This window comes from Cupressus sempervirens, chromosome 4 (assembly GCF_028749045.1).
Source record: "Cupressus sempervirens isolate cs-2001-9-10 chromosome 4, ASM2874904v1, whole genome shotgun sequence".
Lineage (NCBI taxonomy): Eukaryota > Viridiplantae > Streptophyta > Pinopsida > Cupressales > Cupressaceae > Cupressus > Cupressus sempervirens.
The window spans coordinates 426,319,863-426,334,508 of NC_143121.1; positions in this window are offsets into that span (position 1 = coordinate 426,319,863).

Below are 14,646 nucleotides of genomic sequence, written 5' to 3' on the forward strand. Positions count from 1 at the left end.
ATCTTGGAGTACACAAATTTTTGAGAGCATGGGATAAAGAATATTTGGAAAGATAATGGAAATATCAATTATTATTTTTCTTTCAACAAGGATAAAAAATTTATATGGTATATGGATATTATTGTGTTTCATGTAGAGATGAGTAGCTAGAATAAGGATTCAATTCTGGTGGTTAAAGACAACCCCGAGTAAATAACTATGGTATTTTGAAATAAAAACCCTCACTTCTTCCAAAGCCATTAAGTAACTTAAAGAAACTATGAAGGAGGCTACTATATTTGGGAACTAGGCCATGATATTTGTAAAGGAGCTTGTTTAGTTCTTCTTATCTCTATAATTGAGGATTTTCTTTGGTATATTTGATGTTCTCAGTTTTACTTGGTTTTCACCTTTTTACGGATGTTAGGTTCTTCACTAGTTCTTTTTTTTAGGAAGAATTGTTTTAAGCATTGGTACTATTATTATAAATCATTTACAATATTTTAAGAGGAGTTTCAGGGCCTAGCTAAAACATACTTTTACCTTAATCGGAAAAAACAAATTACTATAATTAAAGATAGTTGTTCACACATGAATGTTGATTAAAACTCAAGGTAAAAAATTTAACATAGATATTTGTCTATATAAAGAATTAATATCTCTATATAGATTCTAACTTCCATGAAATGATTTTAGCTAGGTGGTTCATTTGCTAGATGTTTGTTTGCATATGACTACTAGTTTAGGTTTAGCAAGTAAAATTATTCACTAGATGGAATCAAAAGAAGCTGAAATGATATTACAAATAACTTAAACTGTCAAAATTGATATATACAGGTACCTCTAGAAGGATATCTATCAACTTTTATATAAATGTATAAAAGCTAGTAGCACTTGTGGTGCATAACTGATCATATCATTTGTTTAACTACATTATATTAAGTATTTTAATTTTATTAAGGTAAGAAAAAATTAAGGGTCATATTTTAAAATATGAAACAAAATCAAATAAAAAATGGAGGATAATTTATGGTTAAACTAGTGTTATAGGTTTAGAATGAGGTTTATGGTTTAGTAGTATGATAATGGCTAGGATTAAAATTATCATTCGTGCCAAGATAACAATTTAGGTTTACATCAATGTTAGGATTAAATTTGGGTTACAATCTTGTTTTGAATTAGGATTATGTTTAGGGTTAGGGTTCAATGTTTGTGTTATAGTTTATGATTAAAGTTAAATATTACATTTAGTGTTATATATGGTTTAGGGTACCAATTATGGTTGCTAGATTATCATTACTATTATGACAAGGGTTAGGGTTTTGATCAAGCTTAGACTTGAAATTAGGGTTAAGGTAGTGATAAGGGTTTTGATGAGGGTTATAGTTTCAATAAGGGTTAATAATATGATTAGGGGTTTGAGATCTAGGCTTACAATTACATTTATGGGATTATTGCTACACTTTAATATTTAGGCTATGGCTAATATGATGGCTAGCTTTAGGGTGATTAATATCATAGTAGAGGAAATGAGTGCCAATATCCAAGAATCCTCAAACAGGTATGCAATGCAAATTAAAAGTAAACTAAATGGAATGTAACATGCAAGCTAAGATAACAAGAATGTGGATTACAATCCTTCCTATTTAAACTATATGAGCTATTATAAAGCATAAAAGAAAGCTAAACTGTATGAAAATAAGCTACAATGCAAGTGTGAAGATGTAAAATGCTAGAATGAGAATTCTTCAGGTCTTCAAAAGATCCAAAAGAAGCTAGAAATCCTACAACATAGCCTTAATAAAAAGCATCAAGTTCTTCGAATGAGAAGAGGCCCTTCTCTTTTAAAGAAAAATAGATAGATGGTATTAAAAGACAATAGAGGCTTGATAAATTGTAGAGGATGCATCTTGAGTGATCCATGTGCACAGGCATCTCACCTAGTCAAGATCAATGGTGGATTTAAAAAAGGTGAGAGGTGTGGAGGAGAATGAAGATTCCACCCACCTTGGAAAGTATGCACCTCATGTGAGACAAATAATTTTTATTTTTATTTTTAAAATAGGAATAGTTCTTTATGTGTGCACACTTAGGATAAGTGGAAAGTGGGACATTTTATTTAATCAAAAGGTAGCTAGTTCTTTTAATTAAATAAAATACTTAGGATAAAGTGGTAAATCCATAGGTTAAATAGAGTAATAAAAAAGTGATGATTTGATCAAATAAATGCAATGGATGAATTATGCAAAATTGCTAGAAAAAAAGCTCATAGTATAGATGACCATTCTTGGGTGATTATATTTTCCCCTCTTTGACTAATGTGTGATCAATATGGGAACACATTATGTCAGATAATGAAAAAACTAAGAAAGAAGCATAAAATGACTCTGAAGAATGAAGTATAGAGAGATAGAAAATCTTGAATGCTTAACCTATTAGCTGTGAGATTGAACATTAGGAGAAAGATAGACAATATCAATACCAAAGATGAGCACTAATATATGAATCCATGTACCCAAAAGTAAGTATATAAATCAAGAGGAAATGGAAAGGTCAAACATATGCTCTCAAGAAATAGATAGCCATAGTAGAAAAGGTAATTGGTCATGATGGTAGAATATTCCTTCTCTCTTAGGATCAAAATTGAAATTAGATGAAGGAGATGTAGAAATGAGTTCAATTTGATCAAATAGATATAAAGCAAGGGCTATGATAAAAGATGAGTGATTAAGATCATAAAGTGACCACCAAGTAATGAAGATATGCCCTAGTTTGACTAAGTATGACCAAGAAGATATAATATAAGGATTAGGTCAAAGAATGAAGAAAGCTGAATTAAAATGGAGTGGAATGAAAAAATAAAAGTGAAAGAGGGTAGAAGTGATGAACAAATGAAGAAATGATGGTTTTCTTAGCAAGATTTGAAGATTAAGGCTCAAAAGTTCAACCAAGTCCATACAAGAAGGTGAGATTTAGAAACTTGATTTTGACCTGTGAGATGAACCCAAATTTTCATTTCGATGAAAATCTTTGATCCTTGAAATAAAAATTAGGCGAGGATTGTTGGATATGTAATGAAAGTTAGGTGAATGAGAGGGGGTTTGAATCAGAAACCACCTAAACTTCTTCTACTTAACTCCATTTGTTAAGTTGTCTAATCTACTTGTATTCAAGAAACATAAAGTAGTAAAATAAAAACACCATAACACTTTGAAACAAGAATTGGTAAACCAGAAACCCTCCGAGTAGAAGGTAAAACTAGGGTGCATATGACACCCATAATCCTTCATTACTACAGTAATAAAGTTTTCCTATTAAGGCTTACAAATGATCACTTCTAGTGATCTTACTTGGTCAAGAGTAATAAGTATTATTAGGTCCACATTGTGAAAGGATTTATACAATACAATGAAGTATGTACTCTATTAGGAGTTTCTATAAAGGACTGTTAGTTTCACCCACTCAAAGGATTTGGGACTAATGCACCTATTAGGATGGATTAGTAGATTGATCTATGATGTGAAACTCTGATTGCTTATGAAGATCCTTTGAAGTAAACTTATCACATGACTATGATATATGAGTCTCTTCCTTTCCTTGGAATTCTTGTACCCTTCAAATAATCTATTCTTCCATATTCGCTAATCTTCTTCAATTATAATTCTTATATCTCTTATTTGGATAAAAAAATACTAATTACTTAGATCCATCAAAATAATTCCTTCATAGGTTAGCTACAACATAACTAATTCTAAAAATAATTACCAAGTTGGCTCAGTGTTGTAACTTGGGTCCAATGGCTTACTTAGGAAACACTGAAGATACTCATCCAAATACTGTCATCTTGGCTAACTCTAGCACTTAGGTGATACTGGATGCTTGGTTCATACTAGTGACTTAGTAGACACTACTAACTTAGTTCACACTTCTCTTCCATCTTGATCATTATATTGGAACAAGAATACTCTACTCAACTCAGTTCTCATAAGAGCTTGGTGGATACTGTCAACTTGGTTGACACTCGAGTTTGGTGGGAACAAATAACTTGGTTGACATTGTTTACTTTCTACAAGGTCAACATTGATACCTTGGTTCCTTTATGAGCTTGGTTAACACTATAGACTAGTAACTTGGTTACTACTATTTTTCATTATGATTAAGTATTTTGACACTAATTAAAAATATATCTTGACATGAGATTAACAATCTCCTCCTTTATTAGTGACAAAAACACTTATCATGCATAAGATCTGAAATCAAAATTTTTTCAATCAAACTCCCCCTTCGAATATTCTTTTTTTTGTAGCTCAATTTGCATTGATGACACTGCAACTTAGTTTGCATTGCAAACTCTATTTTAGTTTTTTCAAAATTGTTTTTATTTTTCTTCCTTTTACATATATTTCATACTGTATATATTGTCACCTTCATGTGTATAAGTATGTATATATACTTCCTTTATATACTTTCCCCCATGTTTTTTTTACAAATTCCAAATATTTACAAGGCTATACCAAAATGACAAAGAAAATCATGGTGTACCTTCAAAATTATCAACAAAGTCTTGTCCCAGTTATCTTGTAGCACCTTCAAGATGTGTAGATCAGTATGAAGCTTTGCTGATAACTCTATAATGTAATATGTAACTAAAAAATTTGTGACTTTAAGAAATGTCCTTGCACGATCCATTCTGTAACACTACCACTTAACAAAAGCCAAAAGATAATAAACCAAGAACAAGAACAAAGAACATAATATTTTTTATTAAATCAACTTATTACAGGTACAAATACGATGATTGAGTCACTCTCAATCCAAAATACTCAAGATGAAATATGATATCATCCATTTATATTTCCATTATGATGCTAATACATATTGAGTTCAATACAATAATGAAATATGACATTCTTCTTAATCTAGAATGTCCAACATATGGACCTTACAAGTAATTAAAAATTGATTCTAGAAATAATCTCAATAGTCATCCTTAGCTACTTGCTAATCAACTTGAAGCACCTGAAAACACACAGAAATTGCAACACAACACAAAAAGGAGGCTCAATACACAGTGAGTTGAAAAGTGTAATCCAACTGCATACATGGTAGAAAAAACATATACATAACCATAATGTGGATATCTAATTCACTTTAACATAGTGCAGTTCCATAATTAATATGCAAGAAGTAAACATTTACTTAACAATGCAAAAATTAAACTCGCACTAAGAATAACCTGTAAATGAATCATATATATACTAAGGTGTCATCGTTATGGCACTAAGATTCTGCATCCATGTATGGTATGCTCATAGACAACACATAACGAGATTCTCTATTATACTTGTCAATAACAGAATAGAGATCTGCCTTGTACTCCATACTTAACCTTATAGGTTTAAGTCATAGGTAAGGCCAATTATCTTTTATATAAATTAATTAACCCACCCAATTCATTTTAAAGTTATCACTAAATTAATTAACTGAATAGGATAAACCAAATTTAGCCACCCCGATATATGTTCATCACAGCTATTCTTAAAATACACATCAAACAGATATTCTAAGAATATTCATGCAACAGATATAATTCAGTATTCAACATGATACTACATCCTTTAATCCATTTGAACACATCTTAATCTGCCTATTTCCAAGGTAAATTTAGACTACTATAACAATAGAAACAAATAATATAATAATAAGAACTCATAAAAACAATTAAACTGACACATTAATTTAATGATATTTACTGATCTTAGTACTATACTATTTAACCCTAGTGTCATAACAATCTATATTTATCCTTTGAAATAGAAAGATAGTAAGATCAAAGTACATATGATGCTTTTGTTTTAAAACATATATCATAACCGATTCTTTATTTGAAATCAACATTCCAATTTAATCATAAACTAAAAACATTTCTGAATCCAAATAAATAACAGATTTCATCTGTAGAACAAAAGAATTCTATTTCATTTCGAACATCTTAAAATGCAATGAAATACTTCAAAACAAAATTTAACACCACTAACAGTTTTCCCATAATCATATTCAATCAATGTTTGAATAGAGGATCAATTACAATGTTGTCATTCATGTTCAACTATACATCTAAATCACTGTGATTACAGTTCTACCCATAATAAGTTTTCTCATTATAAAAATATTCTGTGTTTAAGTTGCAATAGCATTATTTAACTTCACAAATCAATTAAAATATGACTGTTCATACAAAATCCATGAATTCACAAATTCCTACTAACTAATTACCAAAATGTCGATGCCAAATATATGTTTTTAAGTTTCATGACATCTGTATGACAAAATGCCAATACCACAGTTTCATATAGCTGTTCAATACCTTAGCTATGTTTGACACAACACAACTACACATGGTCTCAAATACACCACTCGACACATTAACTATATACATTATTTAACCACAACAAAACAATACCTTAGCATATATGATAGTATACAAACTGTTTAACTTAAAAATTGAACCTAAGCTTATGAATTTGTTTCATATATTGACTAAGCCCTAGAACGAATGCCTTCTTTATAACATAAAATCTAACAACCATGCTCACAGGGGTATATCCATATAGAACTCGGCTTTTTAACCATGACCAAAATACTATTACATAATGCCAAAATATACAACAAAACCTGAATTGAAAACCACATGTTCAAGAGAAATCTACATTCTCAAACTGAACACATTATTCTATTTCTCATTAAAAAAAAAAAACATCAAACAAAGCCCAAATATATTCTAAATTACCAAGAAAAATCTACAAATCCACACTCGAGCATGGGAATCACCACACTCAACAACCCGTGTCGAGCCTTGCCCACTTTCAGACTCGAGGGTCGAGATGTAGCATAGTTTTATACATCATTTAACAATTTTTATTTCATACCAAAGAAAATAACAGTAAGAAAGAGTAGGGATAGAGAATGCCCCTAAGTGTAATACACGAAATGGAGAATGCTCAACACAAGCTCTGCACTACAGCTCGATGTCGAAGCCCCAAATACAAAAATTCAAACCATGCTTCCCAAATCGAACACCGACCAATAAAACTAGAGGGAAATGTATCAAATTGACTGGCTGTGAGAAACTCCATGACACTCAGCCTCATAAGCATGCATTTACATACAACAAACTCCTCCATGATACTGATTCCACAGCAACAAGGGTCATAGGTGTTCATCAAACAGAGCAATGCGGCCAAGTTTTTGGCCCTATCTTAACAGGAAACCCAACTCATAAAATGAAATGATCGACCAAACCCTTAGTTCCATAATACCTCATAAAAATGCATTAAATTCAACTGTAGGACCGAGTATAATGATAGTCCAAATCCACCGCCATATTATGGTTTTCAAACCATTAACATATTACCATTAACATAGCATTTGAAACCCACTAGGGTTTTAGAAAATGAATCCTCATTACATATAATATATGAAAACACAATGACCTCATAAGTAATAATAGCTGCATATATATCTTATCATTTGCAAAGTTCTAATTAAATATTTCACACTTAAATTTATAAAAATATGTGTGATTATTTCACCCTATATTCATATGAATTTTTTGTATGAATCTTTAAGATATCTACTTAATATAAATAAATATATGTATATGAATTAATATTCACACACACACACAAACACACACACACACACACACACACACACACACACACACACACACACACACACACACACACACACACACACACACACACACACACACACACATTTACACAAGTCAAGCATAAATAGGTATGAAATGAATTTCTCGTAAATAAAAAATACACCAATATAAATGAGAAAATCTCAATCTTAGGAATACCAAAATATGTTTGTGATACACACATTAAATGTGTTTAATTTCCATCAAGAAAATAAAGATTAATATCTATGTAAACACACTCACGGATACATATAAACACATGTGAGTTTTACAGACATCCTATTTAACATCACCCTCACCATCTAAATATATCTGCTGAAGTATATAGAATTCAAATAAATCAACACATTAATTTATACCAGATCTGTATGAAATAATCCAAATCTGATTTTTGTTATCAAAGCAATAACTGAACAACTTGCAATAACAATCCTGCATCAAGAATTCCTTGCAAACATCCATAAATATCAAAGACCCGTTTTAGTTCTAAGATCAAATCATACATTTCTAAATCAGCATTACAACTAGATCTGATCAGCTAAAATCCCAAGTACAATCAAACTGGAAAACAAAAGCAGTATCCTTAATAAATGTATCTCACAAATCCAAAACTTAACTGTCTGTTCATAAAAAAAATAGTATTCAGAGTTTAAAATATACCAGTAATAGAACTAATGAAAAAACAACAAACTAAAGTAAATAAGGAGAAACAAAAAGGACTAGGGTTAGGCATGACACATTCTCTTCTACATGGTGCCCATGTGGGAAAGTATCATACTTTTTTATATCAATTATCAATGTTGCTCTTATTTGGTCTCTTTGCTTAGCAGTTTTGCCTAAAGATCTATAAAAAGCATGGTTCTTTAAAAAAAAAATGGAATTGGAGCTTTGATTGAGTGCTAAATGATTTCCACTATCCTTCAAGTCCATGTCAATTTTGGCGAGTTTCTCTTTTATTTCCATGGTAAAGTTAGTGCAATCACTTAACTTTACAAATAAATATACAACATTTTTAACAATAATTTCTAATGTAGAAATTAAAGTAGATAGCTCTACATAATCAATTGATATCTTTTCTGCTACATTCTCCAATACTTTATTCTCAAACTTCCTTTCAGCTTTTATAAGGATTTTATCTTACCCATAATTGTCCTCATCAAACTTATGAACAATATCAATTAATTGATCAACAATAGGGGCTTTATCATTTACCACTATAGATAGAACATCCACAAATATTTCATGGATGTCTTCTAAAACTTTTCTTCTATCTCTTTCAGCCCTTAGCATCTATTGCTTGGCTCGTTTCTTCCACAATTGTCACAAAATATCCATTTTTTCAGTAGATAGATTGGATTGGTCCTAGTTTGGGATCATAATCTCCTCATCTAGATCTATGTCATCAATGTTCTTCTTTTTTCCTTTTCTCTTGACTGTTGAGGAAGGAATGATTTATTTACCTTTTTCAACCAAGTTCTTCTACTGCTATAGTTTGGTTGAGATTTTGAAAGCCTATTTCTTGGTTACCTCTAGGAGAGAGGTCAGTGAAGGTGTGACAATCTTCACTTCATTTCTTGTTTCTCAAATGTTTCCTTAGGTGGAGTGGAGGAAAGTGATGCCATGATATCTGTAGCAATCTTCTTACATCGAATTCTCAATTGTTAGAATCTCTAGAAGATCTCTTTCTTCCTTAATATCAAAAATTATTTTCCACACATTTGTTGTGGACTACACAACATCTTCTATCTTACTAGACAAAATATGGAAAGCTTTAAATCTAGGAATATGTCTACCTTCATTATTAGACATTGCCTCCTTGATTTCTTTGTCAAAAATATTAGGCATCAATTTTTTAAGGTTTTATCTCTGTTGTCTTTTTCTCTTTTCAGTGCATTAGCTCAATGGTGAGAGACAACCTTTAGTAGCGCTTCAAAGCTTTCCCTCTTAGTTTAAAAGGTTCATATTTCCATATTTCCATCTTCTCAACCATTGCATCTTCAATCTTATTTGACTCATCCTTGCTTCTTGTTTCATATTTTGGATATCTGAAATTTGCCATTCCACTAGCATTTTTTATATCTTAAGTCTTTCTTCAAAGGTAGGTGGTGGCTTCTTGGCCAAGATGATAGGAGTATTTTCTTCATCATCATCATCATCATCATCTTCATCATCTAGCTTCAGTTTCTTTCTTTGCCTCCTTGGCTTGGTGGTAATAAGTGCAATAGTAGACCTTTTTGTTCTCTTTGGTAGAGATTTTGATGGGGTCTTCACCTTATTCTTAGGAGATTCCTCTACCACTTCTTCTTCTTCATCTTCACCTACATCTTCTTCTTCATCTTCCTGTTCTGGGTAAAAGCACAAACCTATGTCACCCTTTTGTAAAGGAAAAGGCTAACAAAAGTATAACTATTCATCTTCAATGACATAAAACTGGTACTATTATTTGGAATTTGAAAATGAAGTAAACTAGTGAAATGTGTAGAAATGGTTGAAGTTTAAGATTATAATTTTTAAGTATTATTTGGAATAAGAAATGATATATTTTTCCTAATTTTTATAGACAATTTTTTAGTTGCTGAAAAATGCTGAAAAATAGTGGTTTAGTTCCCACCACAAAACTATATGGAAATAAATTTATTTCCATTTGAACTTAGACTATGTTATAGATAACACATATAGCTAGAATAATCAAAAATAAAAATTCACTTTAGAGCTATATTTTCTCTTTTATAGTGATTCAAATTTCAACTCACCTAAAATCGATAATTTTCATCTCCCGCCACATTTTTCAAAACAAATCTATTCCAACCAGGAAAAATTATGCATTTTGAAAGAGGACTCTCTCCTCTAGAACATCATATTATTTTTTATTTTTTTTTATATGATTTAATAATTTTATGTTTATCAAAATTGATATCTTTTTGAGTGTTAAAATACGTGCTTTTAGAAAATTTTAATTACAATATATTATATCTAATTAAAACACTATAAACTCTATATGAAAATATTCTTGACTTTGAGATCTATAAAATGGTGTTTATATTTTACTAAAAATATATCATATAAAATAGTAAGAGTTATTGAAATTCCAATATTCTAAAATAATTTTATTTCTTTTGTAATTGGATACAAACTAGTATAAAACATGCACTTAATAGACATTTCCAATTGGAAAAGTGTGAGACCATATATAAATTAGCTAGAATGAATTTATCTAGATCATATGTTTTAGAAAAAAATGATTTTTGGATAGAAATTTTCAAATTCAATCATTCTAATAAGTCAGCCTAAAAGGTGACACAACTTTGTACTCTTACCCTTCTATATAATCACCTTTTCCTTTAGTGAGTTTGAGAGGTGAATATGATTTGCCAAGTTTCTTTCCTCTATTCAAAATTTGAAGAATCTGAATCTCAAGTGAGATTCTTGTCCTGGCTTCGTCATATGCTCCAAAATATGTAGCCTTGGGATCCACAGGCTTATTGATGAGAGCTTCAAAAATGTCTCTTGTATCATCAATATTTACGGTTGAAAACACATATCTATGTCACCTTTGGGGCTATCTTTATCAATCTGGCATGACTGAATCCAATGAGATTGAATCCATCCATAATGAATCCAGCCAAAACCATGTGGCACGCAGTAGGGGCCAAGTGGCATGTACACATCCACAACGATCTAGCTAGACTTGGTCTAGCTGGATCCGATCCGATTAGAATACAAAAAATTATATAAGCTACAAAAATACAAATTTGGTAGTCATTTACATTATACGAGGTTGCTAGAAGTGCAGAGCAAGAAGAGCTACATGAGTCAATCGGTCAGATTAGGCATGTCAACATTTTCCCCTAATTTTTTAATATGTTTTGAGTTTTATTTTATGTTTCCTTAGGTAAAAATATGGTTTTAAATGTGTATTTTTAATGTAGATTGTTTTAAATAGTTCAATTCTTTTAATACTATTATATGTTTATGAATTAAGTACTATAATATTAGAAAAAGTTTAGAAAAGTATTGAAATGTAGTAAAATGTATACATTATTAGAGAAATTTGATTAATTGTAAAACATTATTTATAGAAAATAGAAAAAAATTACATAGACACTATTATAAAATATTAGAATAATTATAAACTTTAGAAAACAATAGAAAGAATTATCAAATATAGAAAATTATTTAGATATAATATTAGAGAATTTAAATATTTTGTTTTTGTTTTTATTAGAAATCATTAGAAATTGTTGTAAAGGTAAAAGATTAGAAAGTATTGTAAGCTGGTAACTAAAACCATTAGATTGAACTAAATCAAACTCTACCTCTTACTGTGAACACAAATAAATTCTAATTGAAACCTTAACATTGAACCTTATTAATTATTGGCAGGTGCAAAAACTTACATTAGTTTTAGTTAAACCACAACATTAAACCTAATCAAATTTGAACTAAAACTCTCACATTAAACCAAATTAGACTCTAACTCCTATATTGAACCTTCAATTCAAATATGTTGATGTTAAACCCCTTCTCTCTAGATCTCAAACTTGTAATGCTCTATCACTCTCTAAGTCCTAAACCTCATCTCTCCGAACCTTAAATTTCTCTCTAACCCCATAATCCGTAAACTTCTCCCTCTCTCTCTATAGAACTTACATAACTTCATCTGTCCCAACCCTAACCTCATCTCTCGCTTTAAAGATCTTAAACTCTTAACCCTTTTTCTCTCTCTAACACCTCGACCCTATCTCTCTAAACCCTAATCCACTCTCTAACACCATAATCCCTAAATTTATTATCTAAATTTGGTTTGTACCTACTACTGAAAAAAATCAAATGTAATTAACATTTCTTTATATGTTGTACAGTAAGTTTGTTTAGAAAGATTCATTTAGTGTGTTTTGATTCAATTGGTTTATATAATAATGTGTGTGTGTGTGTGTGTGTGTGTGTGTGTGTGTGTGTGTGTGTGCGTGTGTGTGCATGTGTAGATCTCTATTATCATCTATCTAGTTTTGTTTGTTTATATCTTTCATCATTATGGCATTGGGGGGTAGTGATTCTAAAGAGACCAGTGAACATGGTCATCCCCGTAGTGGTTCATCCTATAGATTGACTACTAGTACCCAAAATAGGGAGACATTATTCAGTGATACTATTCAACGCTTACAGAGCATACTTGATACTATTGATTAGAGTCTACATGATTCACCTACCCTATAGAATAAGGATAAGGTGACTTTGATTAAAGATGAGCTGGTTAGCATGATGCACACTATTGAGGGTTTTAATCCTTATGATAGTGTTATTTTGGACACATTTTATAGTCCTCTATCCTGTAGTGTTTGTGGTGATTTGCAATGGAGGGAGATAGATGTGATGGTCTCAATGTAGAGTATGAAGAGCATGCTCCCATGTTATCAACCTTTGAAAAAGGTCAAAGGGTACCATGCTATGAGGTGTACTGATCCATTGGTGGCACTTTTCATGTGTCCTCATTGGTTGGTTGCACATCACATGTGGCCCCAAAAGGATGAGTTCCCCTTATATTTCTACAAATAATTGTTTGCACAATTTCATCTACATTGAGAGGTTGCTTAAACTAATATTGATGGGTATGTTGGGTAGGGTCAGGGTAGATTATCAGATAAATTCAGACACCCAAATGCTCCTGCATCCATGAATAAACGAGAATTGATTGGTCCAAACCTTTTAGTTTTGTCAAAATGCTTGGAGTTAGCTAGAGTTGGAGATAGAGTGCCAGATGATACACATAGATATATGTACAAGAGAATTGCCACTATTGCTACCCAAGTGCATGAGATGTCTTTTGATGGAGTGTACAAATACATGACATGATCACGATCTATATCTACTGGTGGTCACACTGTTGCATCATCTTCAAGTGATGATATGTATCCTAAGGTTGACATCCCATCTCCAATAGACATCTCCATGGAGTCTTCATTATATCGCTTGAGGGCTATTAATACATGTTTGCACACTGATCTACTTTTAGCCTATCGAGCTATTCGGTTCTTGATGTTGGAACAACCACTTAGTGCAGTGGCATCATATGTGAGTGGTATCACCAAAGGTGCATCAAAGGCATAAGGTGGTTAGGGGTAGGAGGACATACATGTTACAGTTATAGCTCCATCATAGACCACAATCAAGGAGGATGTAGCCTCCCCCTATCAAGGTAGGTTCTTACCCACTATGATGAACATTCATTGTTCACATATATGCTCATGGATCCTACACTTGACATCAGAGATATGATCTTTAGTGATATATACTTAAGTGAGATACTTAGGCATATATTTGTAATGGCTATGGCATATGAAGACTTGTAGACACCTATGCATCCTATGAGGTAGGAGATACATACTACATTTACAGATTGTGAGAGTGGAGATGGAAAGACAACTGTCAACCCTAGTCTATTGGAATCATAGATGGAGTAACTGAGAGGGGTGGGGGGTGAATCAGTTACCACAAAAACAAATCTAGATCCCTTAGATGTCTTAAATAATTAGTTACTGTTGATACTTAGTAGCCACATAGAAAATAATTGTAACTCGATAGATTAATTTGTTTAACCATTCAAAATTATTAACATGCTTGCAAAAGTAAATAACATGAACGCAAGAGACACCAGATTTAACGTGGAAACCCAACATGGGAAAAACCACCAAGTAACTAGCTACCAATTTTCACTCTTATGAAGTGAGCCCTATTAGGAGCCAACCCTGTTAAAGGTTTACAAAACACACTATTAGGTGTGATCCTGTTAGAGGATTTATTCACCCTACTAGGAGTGGCCTTGTTAGAGGTCTTTAGAAAAATTCAACTGAATTGTCACCTTGTTAGATGATTTGCAAAATCGATCTTAAACCAACTCTGTTAAGAGATTTTGGAATCATTGCTACAATAGTTAGAAAGTAACAATGAAATGA